This window comes from Capra hircus, unplaced genomic scaffold (assembly GCF_001704415.2).
Source record: "Capra hircus breed San Clemente unplaced genomic scaffold, ASM170441v1, whole genome shotgun sequence".
Lineage (NCBI taxonomy): Eukaryota > Metazoa > Chordata > Mammalia > Artiodactyla > Bovidae > Capra > Capra hircus.
Window position 1 is genome coordinate 1 of NW_017197990.1, and position 7853 is coordinate 7853.

The 7853-nt window shown below is 64.4% G+C and overlaps 1 pseudogene; it reads left to right on the forward strand.

Annotated features, from left to right (window-relative positions):
• The first annotated feature begins 991 nt into the window (after window positions 1-991).
• Window positions 992-4084, forward strand: LOC108635012 (annotated as a pseudogene).
• Window positions 4085-7853: the final 3769 nt, after the last annotated feature.

The window sequence follows — 7853 nt, forward strand, 5'->3', positions numbered from 1 at the left end:
GCCTGGGTGGACAGAGGAGCCAGGCGGGCTGCAGCCTGGCGGGCTGTGAGAGAGTCGCACGTGACTTAGTGACTAGACACCAGCAGCACGTCTCTGGTGTGTTGGCAGTCATCTCTCACCCAGTAAACTGCAAACGGTGGTACATAACCCAGGGACTGCTGGCACCAGGGAGATACTGATGCCGGTCTCGGGGAGGATGGGATGACTGTCGTCATGGTAACAGAAGAGCAGCAAGGCCTGACCTTGGAAGGCAGTTCTGGAGCCGTTGGTGGTGGCTGGTGTGTCCAGGGCTGCCCTTCGGAGAACCCCCCTCCAAGAGGCACCGGGCTGCTGCTCAGCCTTGCAGATGCTGGGTTTTGGGTGAACACCATGAGCGAAGCATCTGTCCTGCTCTGGCTGTCCTCTGAGTCTCTGTAGATGCCGAGCTTGTACGGAGTCAGCGTGCTGCTCAGCCTGTGCTACTGTGACTGCCCCAGGCCGTGTGCCGGGAAGCCCCGTCTCCAGCTGGGGACCAGCCGGTCACCAGGTTGCTCTGGGGCTGTGGGGCTGCGGGGTCGGCCACGGGAGACCTCCACGTCCCTTTGCACGTTTAGGATCTGGTGTCCTCTGTGTGTAAACCTAGTTCCCCCTGTTATGCACCCAACTCCCATCTCCTGCGCCTCAGGGAGCAGAGCATGGGCACTGCTGCCCTCGGTGAAGCCTGAGGCCTGGGGGCGCCCCACGTGCTTGCTGGGGGCTTGGGTTGACTCAAATTTGGTTCCAGGACACGTTGCTCAAAGTGTGAATGAGCAGAGAGCCTCCCGGAGCCAGGGTGCTATGGCCGGCAGAGCTGCGGGCTGGGAGTCGGGGCCGAGGCGGGGTCCGGGACAGGAAGCCTGGCCAGGGTGCGCTGGGTCCCCTGCCTTCCTGTGACCCCGGCCTCCTGGACGACTCTGGGGTTCTGCCAGGACGGCCTCTCCTCTCACCCCTCCCCGTTGCCCCCTACCCCCAGGAAGAAAACAGACAGATCCTGGCTCAGCAGAAGCCCGCCTCGCAGGCGGACTTGCAGGATGAGGATGTGTCTCCGCTGCCGCCCAATCCCGTGGTGAAGGCCCGGCACCGGCGCGGGGGCGTGAGCGCCGAGGTGTACACGGAGGAGGACGCGGTGTCCTACGTGCGGAAGGTGGGCCCCGCCCTGCTCGCACCCTGCTCCGCCCCGCCCGCGCCCCGCCCACACTGCGCTGCCGCCCGCCACGCCGCGCCCCGCCCCGCCCCAGCCCTCGTTCCGCCCCGCCCACGTCCCCGCCCACGTCCCCGCCCACGTCCCCGCCCACACTGCGCCGTGCCCCGCCCACACCCCGGCCCACGCCGCCACCCCGCCCACGCCCCGCCCCAGCCCTCTTTCCGCCCCGCCCACGCCCCGCCCACGCCCACCCACACTGCGCTGTGCCCCGCCCACACCCCGGCCCACGCCGCACCCCGCCCACGCCACGCCACACCCCAGTCCTCGTTCCGCCCCGCCCACGCCCCCGCCCACACTGTGCCGCGCCCCGCCCACACCCCGGCCCACGCCATGCCACGCCCACGCCCTGCCCGCCCCATCCACGCCCCAGCCCAGCCCACGCCGCGCCATGCCCACGCTGTGCCCCGCCCACACTCCCAGCTCATGCCGCGCCCCAGCGCAGCCCACGCCGCGCCCCGCCCACGCCGCACCCCGCCCCAGCCCTCGTTCCGCCCCGCCCACAGGCCCGCGCCCCGCCCACGCCCGCCCCCAGCCCACGCCGCGCCATGCCCACGCTGCGCCCACGCCCCGGCCACGCCGGTGCTGCGCTGACCTCCCTGCTTCCGGGGGGTCCTTGCGGTCCCTGCTGGCCTGAGGCTGGCGCTGCACTTATCTGAGCTCCCGTGGGGCCCCTGCCGCCCGCGGTTCTTGACGCTGATAGGCTGGGGACACGGTGGGTCACCCAGGCTGGCGGGTGTAGGGGAGGAGCCGCGGGTCTGTGGCCACGGTTTCCTGGCTTCCCGGCTTCATCCTGGAGGCTGGACCCCGACCTCGGAGCCTTCTGGAGAGAGCCCGCCCCACCCTGGCCCTCAGTCTCCCTTCCTCTCCAGCGGAGCAGGGCTCCCATTTGCCCGGTCCGGGGCCTACCTGGTGAGCCACTGCTGGTGGCCACGTGGCCCCCAAGTCCCCCTTGGACCTGTCAGTCCACCTTCCGCATTTCTGCAGCCAGCTTTGCTTTTAAAAATTTTTTTAAAATAGTTCGTGGCCATTAAAATTTTTTTAAACATTATAGGAAAATGTGAGTAACATAACGTTTAGTGCCCGTGTCTGTTCTGGCCGCTGTAACAGGAGGCTGGAGGCTTACCCTGCAGACGTGTACTGTCACAGCTTGGGGGCTCAGGGTCCCAGACCAAGGTGCCGGCAGGGTGGGTTCCTGGTGAGGACCCTCTTCCCGTGTCCCCAGACAGTCGTCACCTTCTCACGTGTTCTCACATGTTGAGCTGGGGGGAGTGTGTGGGGTGAGCTCTTGGGGTCTCGACTTACAAGGGCACCGATCACATCCTGGGGACCCTGCCCCCACAACCTCCCCCGAAGCCCCATCACCGAACCCCATAACCCGGGGACCGTCCCTAGGCCGAGGTCCTTGGGCTTCGACATAGGAATCTGGGGACAGAGTGGCCGCAGCACCTCAGCCACCGTAATGCCGCGGCTACCACCATCACCTCCAGGACGTTTTTCATCTCACAAAACTGAAGCCCTGTCCACATGAGACCCCCCCCCCCCCACCAGCCCTCCACTGTAATCAGGGCGTGAAACCTGTGAGAGTGCAGTTGAGGAGCCCTCCAGGACGCTGCCGTCCTGTGCCTTTCTCCTAAAGCCCAGGACTCCTGTCTAACACGGAGTTCCCCGGACACACCCAGAGGGAGGGACGCTCTGCAGAGGAACTGTCCCCAGCCAGAGGGGCCGAGGGGTGGTGAGGCCTGCGTGTGACCCGGGTGGGGTCTGAGGAGGGGGCACAGCCGTGTGGGTTCAGTTCCTGGGAAGGGGCTGGCCGGGTCCGGGTGGTGGGGGGTGCTCTGGGGCAACCCCGGTGTCACAGGAGGGCGAGGTGCCTTTGGTGTGGTAGGTCTGACCTGTTATACGGTGGTTGGGCCCAGGGCGGCTTTCCCTGAGGCTCCATCCTGCCCCCCAGGGGTCTCTGTAAAGGGTTCCATGGTTTCAGAAGACGTAGTGCGCCCACCTGGGGGTGCTGACGTCCCCCCCGCCCCAGCGTGGAAGAGATTGAGGGGCAGCTGAGCACGAGGCGGGGCCGTGTCACGGCACAGTCAGCCTCCCCCGCGGTGTCCTTTTTCAAGACAACATTTTTCTATTGAGGCTGCTTCAGGTCGTAGTTGCTATACACGGACGCAGTAGCTGTGGCGTCAGGATTCAGCTGCTCCTTGGCTCGTGGGACACACCGTGAGCTCCGCGGGCTGGTCCTGGCAGACATGGAGACGGCTTTTCACCCACATTTTTGGCCAACTGGGTCCAGACCCCTACCCAGCCCCTCCATCACCATCTGGAAGTGTGGAGCCAGCCTTGGGTCAAGTTATCTTTTGTCCCCCCAGTTTTCAGATATTTCAGTAAGCACTTATTACCTGGAGAAAAAACAAAGAAGTAAAGAAACTTTAAAAATGCACGATGCTTCAGGGGCCTGGAGGTCCGTAGCGTCTTTTAGAGGCCCTGACGGCCACCAGTGCCTGTCCACCAAGACCCTGAGTTCACGGTGACACTTAGGCCACCTTTGGGTCACTCTCAGCCCCTTGTCTCTTCTTTACTTGTTAAGTTTCAAAAAGCTGTGACACTCAGCTAGTGTTTCAAGTTTTGTGTCCACCATTACTGGCAGACACATTCTGAAGGCTGGGCAACAGCATTTCTTGGGGTCTAGCAGGTGCCTGGAGAGGCGGCAGGCTCAGGCCCTGAGCTCGGCCCTGGGGCGCCACTGGTCTGACTGCGCCTGGCCTCCCCGCAGGTCATCCCTAAGGACTACAAGACCATGGCGGCGCTGGCCAAGGCCATCTCCAAGAACGTGCTCTTCTCTCACCTGGACGACAACGAGCGGAGGTAAGAGGTGGGGGCTGGCGCGACGCCAGTTTGGGGAGCACAGGCTCACCGGCGGGGGTGGCCTCCGGAAATGAAGCGCCGTGTGCGCCTGGGCTGCCTCCCAAGTCTGGCTCAGGATCGGAAGCGCCTGCAGGCCAGCTTTGTCACAGAGAGACACCTCTTCTGCTTGCAGAGGCCCAAACGCACTGCCTCCTGGGGCTGCGGGTGGAAGCGCGTCTGTGCACGCAGCACGGGATCCTGAGGGGGGTACTGAGCTGGGCAACGGGCAGCACTGGCTGCAAGGGCCTCGGGGGTGGACGTGGGGCGGGGGTGCGGGTGACTCCAGGGGCGGGTGTGGGGGCGCAGGTTCCCCAGGGGGTGGGTGTGGGGGTGCGGGTTACCCCAGGGGGGCAGGTGTGGGGGTGCGGGTTACCCCAGGGGGTGTGGGGGTGCGGGTGTAGGTTACCCCAGGGGGCAGGTGTGAGGGTGGGGGTTACCCCAGGGGGTGGATATGGGGGTACAGGTGACCCCAAGGGGTGGGTGTGGGGTGGGGGTGCAGGTTACTTCAGGGAGGGGTCCGAGAGTCCTGAAGGTGCTGGGGTGCTTTGCCTGAGAATTGAGACCATGTAAGTAAGTGAAGTCGCTCAGTCGTGTCTGACTCTTCGCGACCCTGTGGACTGTAGCCCACCAGGCTTCTCCGTCCACGGGAATCTCCAGGCAAGAATACTGGAGTGGGTTACCATTTCCTTCTCCAGGGGATCTTCCTAACCCAGGGATCGAACCCGGGTCTCCCACGCTGGGGGCAGACGCTTTAACCCCTGAGCCACCAGGGAAGATGTCAATAGGGAAACCTAGGGCGCTTTGCACCCCGCCGCCTGGGTGAGAGGGTCCCTGGGGTATTGGGCGCAGCCCTTCAGGGTTGACTCTGCGCGCACAGCTGACCCTGTGCAGAGTGGGAGGGCGCCCCGGTGGAGCCCCACACCCGCGAGGAGAGCAGCATCTGTCTGCGTGCTCCGGGGGCCGTGCCACGTGGCTTCTTTCCTTCCCTGACTCCTGCGTCGTCTAGGACACACAGTGCTTTGATGACACGCCTGTCTTCAGAGGCTCATTGAAAGTATTTGTTTCTTTAAGATAAACTCCTTGATGTGAATCAAAGAGTAAATGATGTTTGGAAATTTCCTTTTTCTAAAAATGCTCCTTTTTCCCCCATTCTCAGCAAACTGATTCTTCATTAGGCTCACTGAGCACATTTTGAGAGCAGTCCATGTAACGTGCAAACGGTGAACAGAATGAAGAGAGAAGGCCTCTGCTTTTTAATAATGACAGCTTTTGGAAAACTGGTTTTATTTGTTCATCTTTGGTCGCACTGGGTCTTTGTGAGCACAGGTTTCCCTGTAGCTGCGCCGAGCGGGCTCCTTGGGGCGGAGCGTCTGGGCTTCTCACTGATGTCGCTCCCTTGGTGTGGAGCTCGGGATCTAGGTCCACGGGCCAGTTGTCCATGGAACGTGGACTCTTCCCAGACCAGGGACTGAACCCATGTGCCCTGCATCGGCAGGCAGATGCTTATCCACTGTGGCACCAGGGAAATCCTGAGAAGGCCTCCTTGCAGCCCCCTCCCCACAGTGACCGCCTGCTGCAGCCTGGGGTGGTCCCTGCAGGCCACTGTCCGTGTGCGTGTCGTGTGGAGCCGCACGGGACACACACGTGATCTGTGACGCGGGCCTGGGGGCCTCCCCTGTGGCCCCTGTCTGGTTGTGGGCCTGTTGCTCCACTGAGGGGTGGGGTGGTTTGTCTGCCACTCCCTTACCAAGATCGCCAGGCCATCTCCCATGTCAGGGGCCTCGGTGGAGACCGAGGTCGCCGGGCCGTCTCCCGTGTCGGGGGCCTCGGTGGAGACCGAGGTCGCCGGGCCGTCTCTCTGTGTCGGGGGCCTCGGTGGAGACCGAGGTCGCCGGGCCGTCTCTCTGTGTCGGGGGCCTCGGTGGAGACCGAGGTTGCCGGGCTGTCTCCCGTGTCGGGGGTGGACCCTGAGGGGTGGTCTTCTGCAGGGTCGGCTCCCAGAGCAGTGTGGCGGCACTGGCCGGGTGCCAGGCTGGGTTTTCAGGCTTGTGGTACGTGGTGCTGGCCGGTCACCCAGGAAGGCGGTCGGGTGTCCAGGAGACCTGAGTTTGGGGTCGGTCCCTCCTGGCCCCCAGCATGGGGGCGAGGCTGCTTCCCGGGGCGGGTGGGAGATTGGCGCTGGAGAAGCTTGGTCTGAAGACGCCCGTAGGGCCAGTCCCCCCTCCCGGGACCGCCCGCCCCACTCCAGTCCTCCCTGGTGTCGTGGGCCACCCTCTCTGCTCCACGGCTCCTCGCAGACCCGTGGAAGGCGGACGCGGGGGACAACTCACAGTCACCCCCCGACCCCCTCTCCCTCCGCTGAGTAGCCTTGCCAGTGCTGGGCACCCCGGGTGCGCTGACCTGATACCGCGTTTGAGATGAGAGGCCGTCATCTCTCTGATAACTGCTGAGCCCTGGGCTCAGTTCACCGGCTCCCCTGGAAGCTGCTGAGCAGGTCTGCGGCCTGGACTCTTCTGCCCAGAACAGAAGGGTTTGGGCTCAGGATTGCAGGCCTTCGCAGTAGGCCCTGCCCTTTCACGGCCCTGCCAGCGCAAGGCAGCAGCTGGTACAGCAAGGCCTTAGCTTAGGGCTGAGGCAGCTGAGCGGGACTCCTCTGGGCGGTTTCTGGTAGTATCTGTCTGGGAAGCATCTGGTTGTGTCCTTTGCCCTTGACCCTAAGTTTCCAGAGCCGCGAGTCTCTCTCTGCCTCTGACTTTTCTGTGTCCGAGAGCCAGGTGGACAAGAAGTGGAGGAAGCAGATGGTTGGATTAAAATTCCTCTTTGCGAGGCTGGCTTGGAAAGAAAGCTTTCCACAGGGTGTGTCTGCTTCAGATCTTTTTGTTTTGCTCAGAGGAAAACTCACTTTCCAGATTGGAGCTCGCACGGGCCCCCGTTTCTGGCCACGGCCTCGAGGAGATGAGTCGACAGCTCGGGAAGCGGGTCCAGGGGGCGTGGGCGGGAAAGGCCCGTTTCCTGACCCTCCCCGCGACGGCCCCTCCTGCGGCGCCCGGCGTCTTTGCTCTTCCCAGCTTGGTGGACGCGGGGCTTCCCGGCTCTGTCTCTGCTCGCCTGCGGCCTGGCGCGCGCCGCCTGTACCCTCACGTGCGCGGAGCGTCTGGCGAGTCCTGATGAGCAGGCGGCCTGCTGCTCCCTCCGCTTCCCCGGGGGGGGTGGGGGGAGAGCCACCGCACATCCCGAAGGCAGACCCCGGGGGGACGCTGCTGCTCTGCAGCCCTCCCGCTGACCTCAGAGGTGACACAGGCCAGCCCACGGTTGCGGGCTGGGCATTGTGGCTCCTGCCGGCGATTCCAGCTTGTGTGGAGGTCCACCCGCAGGGAGAGCAGGGGAGGCCGTGTGCAGGCTTCGCTCTAAGAGAAGGAGGGTGTCTCTGGGTCGAACCACAGCACCCGCCGCAGCTGGGTCTCTGCGCACCGCCTCGGGGGCTCCGCCAGCCTGCGTGCTGCCCCCTCCTGGGTGACGGGTCACACGGTCAGTGCCTGTGACAGGAGGAAGGTGGTGGCCCAGGTGCTGCCTGCGATCGGGGGCCTGCTCTCCCGGGGCCTGGGGGTGCAGGGAGCTGGCCCTGCCTTGCTAGGTTTTGGGAGCACAGAGGGGACCAGGGAGCCCGTGTGCTCGTGCTGGGGGCAGGGATCTGGCCACAGCCTCTGCGTGTCGGGCCCCAGGTGAGGGC